Genomic DNA, 17,120 nt, shown 5'->3' with positions numbered 1-17,120 from the left:
GTGAGGAAACTGAGGGCCAAAGAGGTTAAGTGACTTACCTAAGGTCATACTGCAGGCAAGAGGCAGAGCTGGGTTTATTCATTCATTCATTCAATATATTTATTGAGCGCTTACTGTGTGCAGAGCACTGTACTAAGCGCTTGGGAAGTACAAATTTGCAACATATAGAGACAGTCCCTACCCAACGGCAGGCTCACAGTCTACATTCACAGTCCACATTCCACAGGGGATGTTCCCTCTGAGAACAAAATACAAAGACCTATATATTGATGCCAATTGCATTCATTGAGCGCTTACTGTGGGCACAGCACTGTACGAGAGAACAATATAACAGACACATCCCCTGCCCACAATGAGCATACAGTCTAGAGGGGGAAACAGACATGAATATAAATAAATTACGGACATGTACATAAGTGCTGTGGGGCTGGGAAGGGGATGATGAATAAGAGAGAAAGAAAAGGAACAGAGGGCTTAGTCAGGGAAGGCCTCTTGGAGGAGATGTGACTTCAATAAGGCTTTGAAGAGTGGGGAGCGTCATTGTTGGCTATGTGAACCCAAGAACCCAAGGCCCCCTAACTCCCAGACCTGTGCTCCTTCCATTAGTTTACTTGCTTCCTCTGTTGACTCTGTTGCTGCTTGTTGTTTGCAAACCACTGTTGCCTGGTTTTTATGTCAACCCTTTCCAAATTGTGGACCCACGCAAGGGACGGTGTGTATGATCCTAGGAGCTTAGCACAGGGCACGACACATAGTGAGCACTTTAATAGCAGAACTAAGGGATTCCCTGCGGGCCAGAGCTGATGAGAAGATTTACTGTCTAGGTAGATGACCTCTCCATAGCCCATAAGCAGGCCAGCAGCCCCCACCTCGTTTCCTTCTGCTGCCGGGGAAGTTTCTCGTTCTCGCGGCTGACCTTCAGCTCTCTTCCTCTCCTCCTACCAGTGAAAGTTACCGAAATCTCAGCAACAGTGTCTGCATCCCAACTTCTGTTTTCCTCTTCTGCTTTGAATTCCAGGGATATTTAGAGAAAAGAAAATTCAGTCAGTCGTTGGCATGGTGTCTTGTGGATGAACTGTGGGAGGAAGGAGAGACTGAGCTCTTCTTATGGAATCTGGGAGCGAAGAGAGAGTGTGGATAAATACCATTGATTGATTGGATTACCCTCACCTTCCCCTTTTCCTCCTTGCTCTATTTTCTGTCTTTTAGTCATTTTGTGGTCACTAGTTTCCCCTGGAGGGGGTTATTCCCATCTGCCAGTTTGGCCACCCATTGCATCACATCCAACTGTTGTAGTTGGCTTTTTTTTTTCTTTTAATGAGTAATTTCTTCCAGGATCTTTTTTTTTTTTAACCTAAAACATCGAGGGCTAAACAAGAACCCAGCACAGCGTAGTTGTTTACATGTAGTTAGTCCTTCATAAAAACCATGATTATTTCTATCTTCCTCTGTAGGTCAGTAACTATCATAGTTCCAGGTTGTCAACAGCTTCCTCAATCCTCTGTTGTCAGCAAACACTGCAGCAGGCAAAGGGTATTAAGAAAATAGTTTTTTAAAAAGCAAGCAAATCATAGATAAGCCAAGAGCATCAGGCAAGTGATCATTTTGTTGGGCTGGGGAACTAGCCAAATTCTTCAAAGTCTCAGGGCATTTAAGAAATCACATTTTTGGGGTAAACCTAATTCATTTGGTGTTTGAACTATTCCTGAAGATTTCACACCTCATCCAAAAGAATATTCTAGAGTAGAGCCTGCTGTGTACAGACAGAAATGTAGGCAGTTGGGGGCATTTTGATTGTGTGAGTTCTTTGGAGTGTAAAGGCAAATATTTGTGTTTCTACTTGAACTCCTTTTGGGAGCATCTTTTGCTATTTGTTCCCTCAAGGGAGAAAGAGAAATGAAACTTAGGTTCAACTATATTTCCCTCAAAGTGCAACTTTTCAAAGTCAGGTAAAAATTCATCTGAAGGATGCATCCCTACATGATGTTTCCAAATCCTGTTCAACATTGAGGTTTCCCTTTAAATGGCAGGAGGGGCATTTGCAGTTGAGCCTAGTCCAAATGGGTTTGTGTGGGAGATGTTGGGTGCCTAAGGTTTCTAGAGTATTTCAGGATTCCTAGAGGCCTAGAGTGGGGTGGTGAGGAATGGAGGAGGAGCGGGGACTGAGAGCTAGGCAAGGAAAGCCCTTGATTCAGTGGGAACTGAGGACACTCCACTGGAAGAAAAAATATCTTTCCCTTGCAGGGGAGAGTTGCATTTAGGAAGCAGCCCAGTGCCATGGAGAGAACAGGGGGCTGGAGGTCAGGAGACCTGGGTTCTAGTCCCTGCTCTGCCACCACCCTTCTGGGTGACGTAGAACAAATGACTTTACCTCTCTGTTTCTCAGTTACTTCATCTAGAAAATGGGGATAATAATCCATCTTCTCCCTACTTCACAGGGATGTGTGAAAGTGCTTTGGAAAATCAAAAGCACTTTCATGCAAACCAAGGTATCACTGTCGGATTGGAAGATGCTTTTCAGCAGATGGGAATTCTGCACTCCCTAGGTAGGGCAATGGTGAAGATGTATCTTTTCACCTGCAGGCTTCACCTCTGTTTTCCTTTGGGTGGAAGCACACAGCGGATCTTCCCAAGTACAGTGAATATTTGCTTTGAGGCGGTTGCCAGGTTCCCATGGACTCCCGTGGTGGCCTGGGAGATGCTGTGTAGCCTGTGTTTGGGCCGTCTGTTTACAAATAGTGGGAGCTGGAGAAGGAACGGATGCAGTGGTCGCAGTCAGAGTATGGTAAGATGAAGAAATGCAGACATGACTAGAGAGTCTTTTGAGAGTAAGGACTGGGAATCAGGCCTTGGGTAGAATGGTTGGGGGGCTTGTTTCTGGTGAGTTGTGTTAATAATAACTGGTATTTGCCAAGTGCTGAGGTTCGTGCAAGATAATCAGGTAGGACAGAGTCCCTGTCCTGCATAGAACTCTCAGTCTGAAGGAGGGAGAACAGGTATTGAATGCTTGTTGTACATATGAGGCAACTGAGGCAAAGTGAAATGACTTTGCCCAAGGTTATTCAGCCGCTCAGTGGTAGAGCTGGGATTAGAATCGAGGTCCCCTGATTCCTGGGCCCATGTTCTTTCCACAGACATAGAAAACAGCACCTTTTAGCCCAGCTTCAAATGCAACCGCTCCCAGAGGTTTTCATTTCAGAGCAAGTGAAGGAAGGGAAAGGACTCGGATAGAGCGTGATGTGTCTTGGTTGATTGTTGGCCATGTGCTTTCCTTTCTGGCAGTCCAAGACAAGGAACAGTTTCAGGGTTTTTTTGGTTGTTTAATAGCAGAGATAAAAGAAGAGTGCAATGTAAATCACATTTAATTGGACCCATATGGAAAACAGAGTAATTATGTATGTCAAATCATGAACATTTTTCTTTTATTCATGATCAATTATTAATAGCACATGATCTCTCATCTCATTTAATAAAACAAGAGTAATTGGAGCGTCCATGGAATTGCCGGCAGACTCAAGGGTCTTGATCAGAGAGGCTGGGATGAGGGTTTCGGGGGCTGCTGCCGTCAGATCAGCTCAGTAGCAGCTACTAAAAGCAAGAAGCTTGCCCTCTTCTGCCAAACCATGCCCCTCTTCCCCCGCCCCTACCTCCTCACCTAGAAGAGGCATAATCCCCTGAATAATTACCCCTTTCAATTCAAGCTGAATTCCCGGCTCATATCTGTTCGTTCATCATTCATTTAATCACTTGCTTGTTTTTTTATCACTTGTACCTATTGTTTGTTTAGCAGTTTAGGCCTGTTTATCTCAGGGAGAGTAGGGACTGTGTCTTTTGCTTCTGTTCTATGTTCCCAAATGCCTTAGACTGTGCTTGGCACCCAAAAGTAATAGTATATCTGTTGAGCACCTGCTGGTGCGGTACACTGTACAAGGTGTTTGGGATATATAGCATAACAAAGTGACCTGTTACCTGCCCACAAGAAGCTTCCAGTCAAACGGATGCTCAGTTGGTGCTGCTGCTGCTGGCAGTGGTGGTGAAGGAAAGCCCATAGCAAATAAGGTTTCCATCAGTTTGCTAAAGCTCTAAGTGATTATTTCTAAACTGATTACTTGAGTATAGAGAAGACTCTTCCTGTGGTGAGCATTTTGGCTTCGGCAGGCCAGAATTTTTTGGTTAAGTGTGTGGAGTGAAATAAGGAACCGCTTTTCTCTGAACGTTTACCTAAGGGAATGGGAAATGCTGGGAAAAAGTACATAGAAAAATAGGGGTGTGAAGGGCTGTAAGGAACAGAGTCACTGTGGGAATCAGTGTTTTTCCATCCGGCAAAACACGTAAACTCGGAAGCACAATGGAAAGTGGCCATAGTACAGAATCCTGAAGGCAAGCATAGCGTTCTGTGAGTGGGTTGAGAGGTTGGTGTCCCTGCTTTCTGAGCCACTGGTGTTTCTGAATCCTTGGTGACAGTGACCAGCTGCTTTGTGATGGCAGGACCCCTCTGTGATGCGATGTCAAGAGCAACTTGCAGAAGCTGGTGGGGATCGGGTGGCGAGGCAGGCAGCGCCCATCAGGGCTGGACCCCAAAGCTGCTGGGGGCTCCGAGAAGCAGTCACCGACACCTAACTTCTGACGGTTAGTGGTGAGGCATGAGCTGGTTAGCCATCCGCTGGTGCCTGCCGGGCCGGTGGCAACAACCTTGTCGCATTCCTGACTGTCCCACATTCCCCCTTCTCAATCAGTTGGTATGGATTGAGCGCCTGCTGCATGCAGAACACTGTACTAAGCCTATGGGAGAGTACAATATGCTAAAGTTGGTAGGCCCAATCTCTGCCTGCAAATAGCTTGAAGTTTATAGAGGGGTTGCTTTGGGCCCCTCTTGCTCCTCTGGGTTTTTTTCTGGGTTCATCGCCTCTCCTCCCCAGCTGGAAAGTGTCCGAGTTATCTCATTTGGAGGAAGGTGTCTGGCTGGCTCTCCGGCCAGCTGTGGGGACTCTGCCCCTTTCCTTCGCCAACCCTCACTTGCCCATTCCATGCTTCATTTTGTGTGCTCTGTAAATGTTTTTTTATCTGTCTCTCCCTTTGGAGCATGTACTCTTCGTGGGCAAGTTAAGCATCACTTTATTGTTTTTGCACTTCGCAAGTGCTTAGTACAGAGTACATCACATTCAGTAATTCAGTACTCATTTGGTTCCTGTACACACTCACAGTCTGTTATGTAATCAATTGTATTTACTGAGCGTTTACTCCATGTGGAGCACTGTATTGAGCCCTTGGGAGAGTATAATGCAATGGATTTGGTAGATATATTTCCTGACTATAAGGTGCTTACAGTTTAGGAGGGGAGGCAGGCATTAAAATTAATTGTGGATATAATAATAATAATAATGGTATTTAAGTGCTTACTATTTGCCAGGAACTATTCTCAGCACTGGGGTAGATTTAAGTTAATCAGGTTGAATACGGTCCCTTTCCCACTTGGGGCTCACAGTATTTATCCCCATTTTACTGATGAGGTAACAAGCACTTTCATTCATTCAGTCGTATTTATGATTATGATGATGATGATGATGATTATTAGCATTACGGTATTTGTTAAGCACTTACTATGTGCCAAGCAATGTTCTAAGCACAAGGTAATGAGGTTGTCCCACGCGGGGCTCACAGTCTCAATCCCTATTTTCAATTGAGGTAATAATAATAATAATAATAATGGTATTTGTTAAGTGTTACTACGTGCAAAGCACTGTTCTAAGCACTGAGGAGGTTACAAGGTGATCAGGTTGTCCCACGGGGGGCTCACAGTTTTAATCCCCATTTTACAGATGAGGTAACTGAGGCCCAGAGAAGTGAAGTGACTTACCCAAGGTCACACAGCAGACAAGTGGCAGATCCGGGATTAGAACCCACGACCTCTGACTCCCAAGTCTGTGCTCTTGCCACTAGGCCATGCTGCTTATGGTGTGCAGAGTACTGTACTAAGCGCTTGGGAGAGTACAATATAAAAGACACATTCCTGCCCACAACGAGGTACAGAAGTTAAGCGACTTGCCCAAGGTCACACAGCAGATAAGTGGCAGAGCCAGTAAGGGCTCAATAAATATGACTGAATGAATGGTTCAGGATTAGAATCCATATTTTCTTGACTCCCAAGTCTGGGCTCTTGCAATCCACCTTCAGCATTAACGTATACACATATTCAATTATTCATTTGGTCGCTTCACCCCAATATACTGATGTTACTAACCACTGCATCCTTGTTCTTGCTCCTGTTATACCTACATGATTAACATCTGCTGCCCTGCTATGCCTACAGCAGGGATCATGGTTTTGGTACATAGTTGTTCTTACCGGAACAGTGAGCACTAAATTACCGTTGACTGATTTGATTAACAATTAAACGCAATACAAACCAGAGCAGTCAGAAGGTCCTGCCAGGTTAAAACTTTGCTTATGAATTTAATCTTTAAGAAGTGTGACCTAGTTAATACTTTAGCATTACTTACAGCCACAGCCGATTTTCTCCTGACCAAAAGGGTCTTTTCTTGGCACCGAAGCCCCAGTTTTCTCTTCATAATAGTGTAGTTCAATATAAATTTTGAATGAGCAAAAGTTCTATAGTCCTTTATATTCAAAATAACATCCAAGTGATCCACCTAATCAAAATTGGACTCTCACCAGGAGACCTAGCCCTCCTGTCTCTGAAGCCCACTATGTTCTCCTCTTGGGTTTTTAGCAGGTAGTATTACGGAGCCTCAGACCTGACCTAAACTCCAGGTGTCTTCTGCACTAAGCATCTTCTTGCTTTAAAAGACCAAGACCCAGCCTTTATTTGATTGCCAGAAACAGCCTTCTAAAATGGCTATGCAAATTCCACCACCTTTCAATGGGAGCATGATGACCTGCTCAAATATCACATCCTCAAGCTGTTTTGAGGGGATAGATCCCTGGCAGATGAGAGCAAATCAGCCACTGGGCAACTTTTCTACATGTGTTAGACCTATCTTTCTTCATTTTGAGGACACCCGGGGAGAACTGAACAGGCTCCAGAAAACCTCTTCTTCCCAAGTTCCAATGAGTTGGTTCTCAGTCACTCAGTGAGTGACCCAGGCTGGTGACCAGATGCAGCCAATTGATGGCTCTGGGGAGTTGGCAAGGTTCTAAACCCCTCAACATATGGGTTGAAAGGAGTGAAAACCTGACCCAAAGAATTTCTCCCCAAAGTGCAATGTAGTCTGGCAGCTAATGCTGTTTTGATATTGACAAACATCAACAGTCATTATGACTAGTGTACACAATGTTAGACTAACCCAAACAAAAAACAAAATGCAGCATTGATATTGGCAAATATCAGGCGTCATTATGACTCGCATACACAACTTTACACTAACCCAAACAAAAACAACACAAAAACCAACAGATGTTTTCTATGCATGGATTACAGATCTTGCCTAAAAGCTGGTTGGGTTAATTTGCGATACCTATCACAACAAACCAGAGGTCACAGTGGAACTTGGGAAGCAGAATGACTTAGTTTAGCAGTACTAGATAATGGATTTATTTGTATTTTATTGAAACCTTAACACTGTCCACAGGGCCTTCATAATGATTCAGGCAGTGCAAGATATGGCCTGCCCTTCAAAAGAAGTACAGTTTACTTCAGATAAGGGCACGTGTTAGGAAGATCAATTAGTTTCTAAGTATATTTCACCTCTAGTGTGAAAGCATCCTTGGGTTGCTATTACTAATTAATAATTGGTACTTATTAATAGCTTATTTACCAAGCACTCACTGTATTATTAAAAGCTGGGGTAGATACAAGATAACTCTGTTGGACACATTCCCTGGTCTCAAATAGGGGCTCACAGTCTAAGTAGAAGAGAGTAGGATTTAAATAACAAAGATGATATCTGTTAAGTGCTTCTTATGTGTGAGGCAGTGTACCAAGTGCTGGGGTGAATACCAGCAAATCAGGCCTGGACACAGTCCCTGTCCTAGTTAAGGCTCACCATTTCAATCCCTATTCCACAGATGAGAGAAACTGAGCCCCAGAGAAGTGATTTGCCCAAGGTCATAATACCAGACATGGGTCATAATAATAATTTTGGTATTTGTTAAGCGCTTACTATGTGCCAAGCACTGTTCTAAGCACTGGTGGAGGTACAAGGTAATCAGGTTGTCCCACATGGGGCTCACAGTCTTAATCCCCATTTTCCAGATGAGGTAACTGAGGCCCAGAGAAGTTGTGACTTGCCCAAAGTCACACAGCTGATAAGTGGCGGAGACGGGATTAGAACCCATGACCTCTGACTCCCAAGCCCACGGTCTTTCCACTGAGCCACACTGCTTCTGTAAAAAGTCCACGACAACACCTGTCAGAAGTCCATATTACAGATGAGGAATCTGAGGCCCAGAAGTTGTGACTTGCCCAAGATCCCACATCAAAGTGGCAGAACTGGGACCAGAACCCACATCCTGTGACTTCTAGTTCCATGTTCTTTTTACTAGGGCACACTGCTTAAGCAACTTAAGGAAACACAAAATATGAGAGTCATTTCCACACAAAGGGGACTCAACCTACATGGAACCAAGAGCGTCAGCTACTGCTCCAGCTCCCTAGAGGATTTTACTGCAGAATTAACTTCTTCAGTTATCTGCCACATTTAGCATCTTTCAGCCACAATCCCCAGCAACCTCAAAATGCTGTGGGACTGAGGGTGGGGTGAATACAGGTATAAATCCAAGTGCGAGGGCAACGCAGAAGGGAAGGAGAGTAGGGGAAATAAGAGCTTGGTCGAGGAAGTCTTCTTGAAGGAGATGTGCTTTTAGTAAGGCTTTGAAGGGGCGGGAGAGAGATGGTCTGCAAGATACGAAGGGGGAGAGGGAGTTCTAGGCCAGGAGTAGGAAAAGGGCAAGGGTTTGGTGGCAAGATAGATGAGATTGAGCTAAAATGAGTAGGTTGGCGTTAGAGGAGTGAAGTGAACGTGCTGGATTGTATGTATTTCTGGGCTTCAGGCCCCGGCGTAGAAATGCAGGCTGGTCAGTGTGGTTTCTTCACCAAGAACTCTGCACCCATCCCTAGGATGAATGGGGCTTTGTGCTGGCTGTCGGTCGTCTTGTGTTCTCACAAAAGCAGTATTATTCGCGCTTATGTCGACTCTGGCCGGTTGCACTCTAAATGCCGATTTTGTATTTACCGATCAACTCCCTCCATCTCCTCCCCCACCTGGCACCCATCCGCTCCCCAGCCCAGGGTTAGGGCTGGTGCCTTGAGGCTGAGCTCCCTTCCTCCCTCCCTCCCTCCCTTGAAAGCAATGGTGTGTCAGCTCTAGGCTGCAAGAAGTGAACACGACAGAGGCAGCCCAGGGGAGGGGTCCAAACTTCATTAGATTGAGAGGGCTTTGGGAGTGGGCCACCATTACAGAGGGGTTCTTGGCCCCTTCGGCTGGCCCTGCCTTTAGCGCTCTCCAGGAGGCCAGCTGATGGAAGTGCTTCAGGGGCAGGATAATCGGTCTCTCGGAGCACAGAGGCTGTGGGGAAGTGAAAGATACTGTGTTTGCCGAAGTCGAGCGCAGTCACTGTATGCCCTGGTTGCCGTCGGGGCCCGTGAATCTGCCTTTGCTGTCCCGTTTTGGAATCAGGAAGGTCTTTGGATTGGTGAGGCCAAGGTCTTCTCCCATGTCGCCTTGAGAAATTCTGGGTTTCCATTGCTAGGTTCTCTCTGAACCGGTTCCGAAGGGAGCAGTGGAGCTCCACATAGGTTGGCCTGGCCCTAATAACAGCAATAGCGATGATAGTAATCGGGGCATTTGTTAAGCACCGTTTATGTGCCGAGCACTGGGATACGTACAAGACATTCGTCAGATCAGACACAGACCCTATCCCATAAGGAACTCACAATCTAAGGCAAAGAGAGGACAGATATGTAATCCCCATTTTGCAGATGAGGAAACAGAGGCATAGAGAAGTTAGATGACTTGCCCAAGGTCGTACAGATGGTGAGTGGCAGAACTGGGATCAAAACCCAGGTGTCCTGACTCCCGGCCCTGTGTTTTTTGCACTCAGCCATGCTGCTTTTCTGGGCCAGGTCCTATGTCCTGCAGGCTGGTGGAACTAGAATTTCACACACAGTGCTCTAAGCCAAATCCCAGCAGCCTCGTTGGGCAGTAGGGATCACTACCAGGGCCCACTCCGCCCCACCCAGGTGACCCCATATCTGCCTCACCTTGCCACCTGAATGAGCAAGAGGATGAGAGGGACCCGCTCCTATTCCTGAGAGTAGTCAGTGTTTAATTTTTTTTTGTTTTTTTGTTTTTGTGTTTAATTTTGTTTCACCAGCTTCCTCCCATCAGCCCCGCTCTGGGAATAGTGCTGGTTAATTACTGTGGCTGAACGGGTGCAGAAGAATTCAGACACATGAATCATTGTTGGCAATCGGTTATTTCTCCCTCTTGCCAAAAATAACCCACGATATGGATGGAAGTTTAGGATCTGGCAGATTGCAACCCCTTGGAATACAAAGCGTTTCGGGACTCAGCCCCACAGAATGTCAGCCTGGACGGGCGGGATGGGGAGTGGGGAGAGGGAAGCTTGGCAGGCTCTGGGCTGAGGGGGCAAAACTCGGGGGGGCCCGGCCCTCCAGCCCCCAGCCAGGCAGGACAGCATGGCCTAATGGAAAGAACTGGGCCCCAGGAGTCAGAAGGCCTGCATTCGAATTGCAGCTGTTGGGTGATCTGGGTCCAGTCACTTCACCTCTTGGCTTCAGTTTCCTCATCTGTTAAATAGGGGTTAAATACCTGTTCTCCCTGCCCACAAGACCTTGAGTCCCATGTGGAACAGGGACAATGGCTGACCCGACAGTGCTTGGCACATAGCGCTGAGAAGAGACTGAACTGAACAGACAGTCATTATTGCTATTCCCCGCAGTCAGGCCCCTCCGGAGGGGTGGGCTGGGGGTGGAGCCCAACAGCAGGGTATCCAGACCTGCCAAGGAGCATGTCTCATCCCCGGGAATTGGCGCTCCGATGGTTTATTTTGGGATTCCCTGGGCATCCAGGAATTTTCCTCCTGCCACCCCCAAACTGCCCCCAGAGGGTGACTCACCAAACTGGCCAGGCTCGCCCAGGCAGGGACGGGAGGGATGAGGAGGCCTGCTAGCTATCGGTGACACAGACTGGTGAGGGTGGGGTGGGGGCCTGTGCACTTAAGGTCATGTGACACCACCATTGTGAATGAGAGAGAGGAGTGGTTGGAGTGGCGGATGCCCTAATGCCCCGGAAGGTTGTTGGAACCATTGAGGCACAATCCAGTCCTGCTCCTGCCTTTCCCTCAGGTGCCATTCTACAAGTTGGCATTAAATTGACCGTGGTTGGTGAGTGAGCCAGTCTTGAGCCCTGGGACTTCCTGCCCCAGAGCCAGCTGAGGGAGGCAGGGGCGGGGGAGGCCCTTGCCTGCCGCCTACTCTAACACCCCATGAACCCTGGCACTGTCAGCCCTGGCACTGTCTGCTTGAGCTGAACCCAGGCGATTAGGGGTTGTGGGGGTTCTCCCCCAGCATGCTGCCATTCCCTGTGGCTTTGGCACAACAGAGTGTATCCACTCTAGATAGGCATGGCTTCAGGGCCTTCACCAGGCCCAGGGTAGGTGGCCTCGTGGGTGGTCGACTTTCCCATCTTTCTTCCTCTTATCTGCACCCCTGTTCCTTCCACCCATTTATGGCCGACTGATCTCAGGGCCCTCAGGACCTGGGTGAGCTGGACCCAGAGTGTGGAGAGTTGCATCCTCTCCCTGGGAGGCCTCAGGCGCGCGCGCACGCACACACACACACTCCCCGCCACCATACACCCCCCCACACCCCAAATCCTTCTCCCAGGTGGCCTTGGGTGCTCTGAAGGGGAATCTCCCACCCCTAATCCCTCTCCAGGTGGCCTCAGGAGCTCTGAATCCCAGTTCCATGCTGGAGCTCAGAGACCCTGGGGGTCTGGACACCTGGTCAGCCTGACTTGTAGCCAGGGTGGTCAATCTGACCCCCACTTAACTCCTTGCACAGAAACATGCCTCTACACTCTCAGACTGAGACCTCAAGGCAGATCAGGCCACAGGCACAGGTGTGGGAATGCGCGCACTCACACACACAAGCACATGTCACCAGTGGAGAGGAAAGAGCAAGTGAAGCAGAGACACAGTCTCTGTCCCACACAGGGCTCACTCCCTAGGAAGGAGGGAGAGCAGGTATTCTAGCCCCATTTTACGGGTGAGGAAATGAGGGACAGGGAGGGTCACCCAGCAAGCAAATGGTGAAGCTGGGTTTAGAACTCATCCCTCTCCATCGCCCGCCCTCCCCTCTTGGTACATGGACCCTGTTTTAGAACAAACCTCGGGGCCGTCATACTGGCTCCGGGCGCAGCCCTGGTCACTGGCTGCCGTTGCCAGTGTGCTGCCAAGCACGCCTGCGCTGTCTCACCTGACCACGGGCCAAGGTGGAAGCATGATGCGATCCCGAGGAGCTGCATTGCCAGAGGGCTGAGTGTCGTAGGTGTGGCCCGACGGGCCTCGTGGCCTGCGTGTCAGAGCGCGTGGCTCAGTAACGCTCCTGAGTCCTGTCTCACCCCACAAGAGCTGGATTTCCACATCCAGGAGATCAGGTGAACCAGGTTCTGCCCGGGCCACCAGGCCACCCGAGAGCCATCTCTGTAGGAGGACTGACTGGTGTGGCTGAGAGTCACTCTGGGAATCTACGGCTTCCTCACGAAAGGCGCATTTCCGGGGTCTGGAGCGGTGTCTCCTGGGATCATTTTGCTGAGAGGGGCCGGGTGGTCCGGATGACGAGGCCATCACACTCCGTGGCAACCAGGTAGGCTTACTTGAGGACACAGTCAGGGGCCCCTTTCGTGCCCAACCCAAGGCTCATGCCTCTCCCTGGGCTGAATCGCCTTCTCCCTTGAGCTTTTGGTAGCCGGGTTCCTCCCTTCGCTCATTCCCTCCCTCCATCCTTTCCCCCTTCCAAGTCCTTCTAAAACGCCGCCTCCAGGAGAATTCCCACACTAATTGGGCCTTGCTGTCCAGATCACGCCCTCCTATCAATCCGCCGGGCACTTGGGTTTTTGTGTTTGTTTTTTGTTGGTTCATTTCCTTGTCTCTATTTTAATATCTGTTTTTTCTCAGCTAGGGTAGTTGAGAAGCCTAGTGGGAAGAGCATGGGCCTGGGAATCAGTGGCCTGGGTTTTAATCCTGGCTCTGCCACTTGTCTGCTGGGTGACCTTGGACAAGTCACTTCACTTCTCTCTCAGTTTCTGTGAAATAGGGATTCAGTATCTGTTCTCACTCCTGTTTAAACCACATATGAGCCACATATGAGACAGGGAATATGTGCAGTCTGATTATCTTGTATTTACCCCAGTGCTTAGTACAGCACTTGGCCCATTGGAAGCACTTAACAAATACAGCAATTATTATTGTATATTTAATCTACTACCTTCCCTGTTAGACTATTAGCTGCTGGAGGGCAGGGGTCAAGTCTCTCATCAGTTCCTTAAATGCCTCTTACAGCACACTCTGTGCCGTAGGTGCTCAGTTCATTCAGTGGAAAGTGACTACTAAGTTGGCTTTTGCTTTGAGTAGTGGCCCCATCTCCTCCTCAAGGCATGCATTTAGGAGGGAACTGCTCCTCTCAAACATTCTGGCTCTGGGGCTGAACGGATAATGAGGAAGGACACTTCATTGGACATAGTCCAGGGAACCTCATCTTACTGTTGGTCTTGTTAATATTTGCCACTCGCAGCCCATTGTCTCTTTTTTTTTTCCCAGCCTGCCTCTTGGGGTCCCAGTAATAATAATGATAGTGATATTTTTAAAGCCTTCCTTCATGCCAGGCATGGTGTTAAGCTCTGGGGGTAGAAACAGGATAATTACATCTGACACAGTCCCAGTCTCATGCGGGGCTCACAGTTAAAGGGAGAAGGATTTTTTGCATCCCCATTTCAGATGAGGAGATTGAGAGACAGAGAAGTTGACTTGCCCAAGGTCATTCAGAAAGCAATTGGCAGAGCTGTGGAATCAGAACCCAGGTGGCCTGATTGAGTCTGTGCCCTATCTACCAGGCCACGCTGCTTCTTAGTCTACTCAGTGTACCTCGATCTTTTCCGTCTCACCACCGACGCCTGGCCCACGTTCTCTCTCTTGGGTAGAGCAGAGAATGTGTCTACCAATTCTCTTGTATTGTGCAGTGGTCTGTACTCAGTAAATGTGACATTATTCCTGATGCCCGTGTGCTGAGAGCAGTTCCTCTCATAACTGCTGTACTTCAGGCCATAGTGTCTGCTGCTCTGATTGAGGCCTGGCTTCCCGGCGTCTCCTCTCCCTACTTGTGTATGCAGCCTCGCAGTTCACCAACCAGCAGCTGTGTGGGACTCTAGATTTCCCCCACTTCTCACGCATTCCTCCCAGAGGAGCTGTGTTGTTATCCATGCTGGTGAGCTGACTGCATTCTTGGGTTCGAGCAGCGTCCCGTCATTCGACGCTGCGGGGGAATCTGCAGGCGGTTTTGACGCAGCTGGGTGGACTGTCTTGGTTGGGTTCTTGGCCCCCAGCTCTAGGGCATTTGAGCCCTAGCCTGCTCTGGAGCTTTTCAACTTGGTATGGAGCTCAAGTCACCTTTTGGCCACATTTTGTCTGTCTCCCTAGGGCCTCCGGCACTTCTCGGTTCAGTTTTCTACTTGTCTGCCTCTTCATCCAGTGCCCGAGGACCACCATAGGATTCAGTGGCAGCCTTGAATTTTGGGTTCCTGATGGGAATCGTGGGCTGCCGGTGGCAACAGATGCCTGATGAAGGATGTGTCTGTTGCTCTGCCAGTGCTGGCTGATTAATTCTGCCCGTGTTTGTGAGTGTTAGCCTCCAGAGTACAGCTCTGAGCACTAGGCGTTCCTGGTTGACTGACCATCTCAAGGGCTCTGCCCGATGCTCTCAGCCCTTTGTGTTTTCCCGTCTGATCAATCAATCAATCATATTTATTGAGCGCTTACTGTGTGCAGAGCACTGTACTAAGCTCTTGGGAAGTACAAGTTGGCAACATATAGAGACAGTCCCTACCCAACAGTGGGCTCACAGTCTAGACGTGGGAGAGGGATGGGAAGTGTCCTCTGATAAAGCTTCCAGGTCCCTTGTCCTTGTCCTTCATAACACAGCCCTGCTTTTAGTCTGTGAATATTCAAAAAAACCCAAATTCGCAATCGCAGTATTAAAATGCAGAGCAGAGAGGTTTCTCTCATGAGACTAAATCCCCAAAGTGTCTTGTGTTTCCCGGTAGATCTAGGGTGGAGAGATGAGAAGGTGATTCAGGGAAGGTTCCCTGGAAGATATGTGATTTTAGCAGGGCTTTGAAACTTGTAAAGAGTGGTGGTTTGTCAGGACGTGGGAGGGAGGGTGCGAGCCAGGGGTCGATAGTGAGAGAGATGAGAACCAGACCCAATGAGTGGGTTGGTGTTCTAGAAGCAGCATGGCTTAATGGAAAGATCACAGACCTGGGTTCTAATTCTGGCTCTGTCACATACCTGTTGGGCAAGTCACTTAACTTCTCTGTGCCCCAATGCCCTCATCTGCAAAATGGGACTTCCTTGCCTGTGCTCCCTCCTACTTAGACTGTAAGCCCCTTGTGGGGCCTGATTCTCTTGTTAGTACCCCAGTGATTAGTCCAGTGCTTGGTACACAGTAAGCACTTAATAAATACCACTAAAAAAAGAAGGGAACGAAGGGTGCGAGCTGGGTTGTAGTGAGAGAAGTGTGAGGATCTTAGTACAGTGCTCTGCACACAGTAAGCGCTCAATAAATACGATTGAATGAATGAAAGTAGTAGGGCCAGAGCTGATTGACTACCTTAAAGTTCATGTTGGGGTTCTACTTGTTGAGGAAACTGGGGCACAGAGAAGTGAAGTGATTTTCCCAAGGTTACCCAGCAGGTAAGTGGTGAAGCTGGGATTAGAACCCAGGTCAGGAGTAGATCAGAGTGGTACCTAACCCCTTGCCAGTCAAGGCCATTGTTACCATGGTCCAACTCCTCTGGGAGGCAGGGCTGCTGCAAGAGGTGGGGTTTCTCTGAGGGGATGGGGTCCATCTCCAAGCCAATCAGAGCACTTAGTGATGGTGCCACCTGGGGCTGTCTCAGAGCCAGTCTCAGCTCTTGGAGGTGATGCCTGCTGTTTCTGAGCCAATTGGGGTATTTGGAGGTAAGGGCCCTTCCAGGTTGACAAGTTAATATTTGTTCAGTTTTTGAAATTTGCACTGCTTTGGGGGATATAGAATGGTCCAAATTCAGAATATCTGGCAGGCAGATGTGTGAATGAACTACAGAGTCTGTGTTCAGCTCTGCTTTGGAGCCCGCTTCCTTGGCTAATAGCCACGTGGCTTCGAAGTTAATTACATAGACAAAATGAAAAATTCCATTTTCTGCCCTGCACCTACATGGGTTTTGTATTTGCATTTAATCATTGAGCCTCCCTTTATCTCCGTAGGTACAGTGAGCTGTCCCATCTCATTTACATGACAATGAGAGCTCTGTCATAAGTGGGTGAATTAGCCTTGGAAGGAATTTAAGCAGTTTGTTGATTAAATAACTAAGTATACATTCAGTGCTGCCACCCTATTCTCAAAAATGGCAAAATCCCTCTATCGACACGTGATAGTTTGCAGAGTTCTGCTGTTAGTGTCAAAATGGATATTATAATAAACCTCCCTTCTTTCCCCCAGTTTTTAGTGCTCTGGGCCTAATGATGATGGTGATTAGTGTTCACTGTGTGCCAAACACTGTGCCAAGCGCTGAGGTATCCCAAGAAATATCCAGTTTGGACACAACTGTCCCATCTGGGGATCAGAGAGAAACAAAAAGATTGTATCCCCTTGTTTACAGATGAAGCAGCTGAGGCACAGAGAGGTTCAGTGACTTGTCTGAGGTCACCCAGCAGGCAAATGATAGAACTGGGCCTAGAACCAAGGTCCCTGACTCCTAATCATCCTGTTTCCAATAAGTCACAGTCCTCTCTGGCCTCTTCTACTGTGGACCGGCACAGACCAGCTTGACAGGATCTGGACCCCCAGCAGGGTGTGGGTGATGGAGTAACATGGAGAAGAACCC

General features: G+C 48.3%; 1 protein-coding gene across 3 annotated transcripts in view; it reads left to right on the top strand.

Annotated features, from left to right (window-relative positions):
* Positions 1-17,120, top strand: part of STXBP6 (syntaxin binding protein 6) — a 108,621-nt gene that overhangs the window by 14,567 nt on the left and 76,934 nt on the right. The gene's annotated exons all lie outside the window — the stretch shown is intronic.

Source organism: Tachyglossus aculeatus, chromosome 14 (genome assembly GCF_015852505.1).
Source record: "Tachyglossus aculeatus isolate mTacAcu1 chromosome 14, mTacAcu1.pri, whole genome shotgun sequence".
Taxonomy (NCBI): domain Eukaryota; kingdom Metazoa; phylum Chordata; class Mammalia; order Monotremata; family Tachyglossidae; genus Tachyglossus; species Tachyglossus aculeatus.
This window is presented reverse-complemented; position numbering and strand designations above follow the sequence as displayed.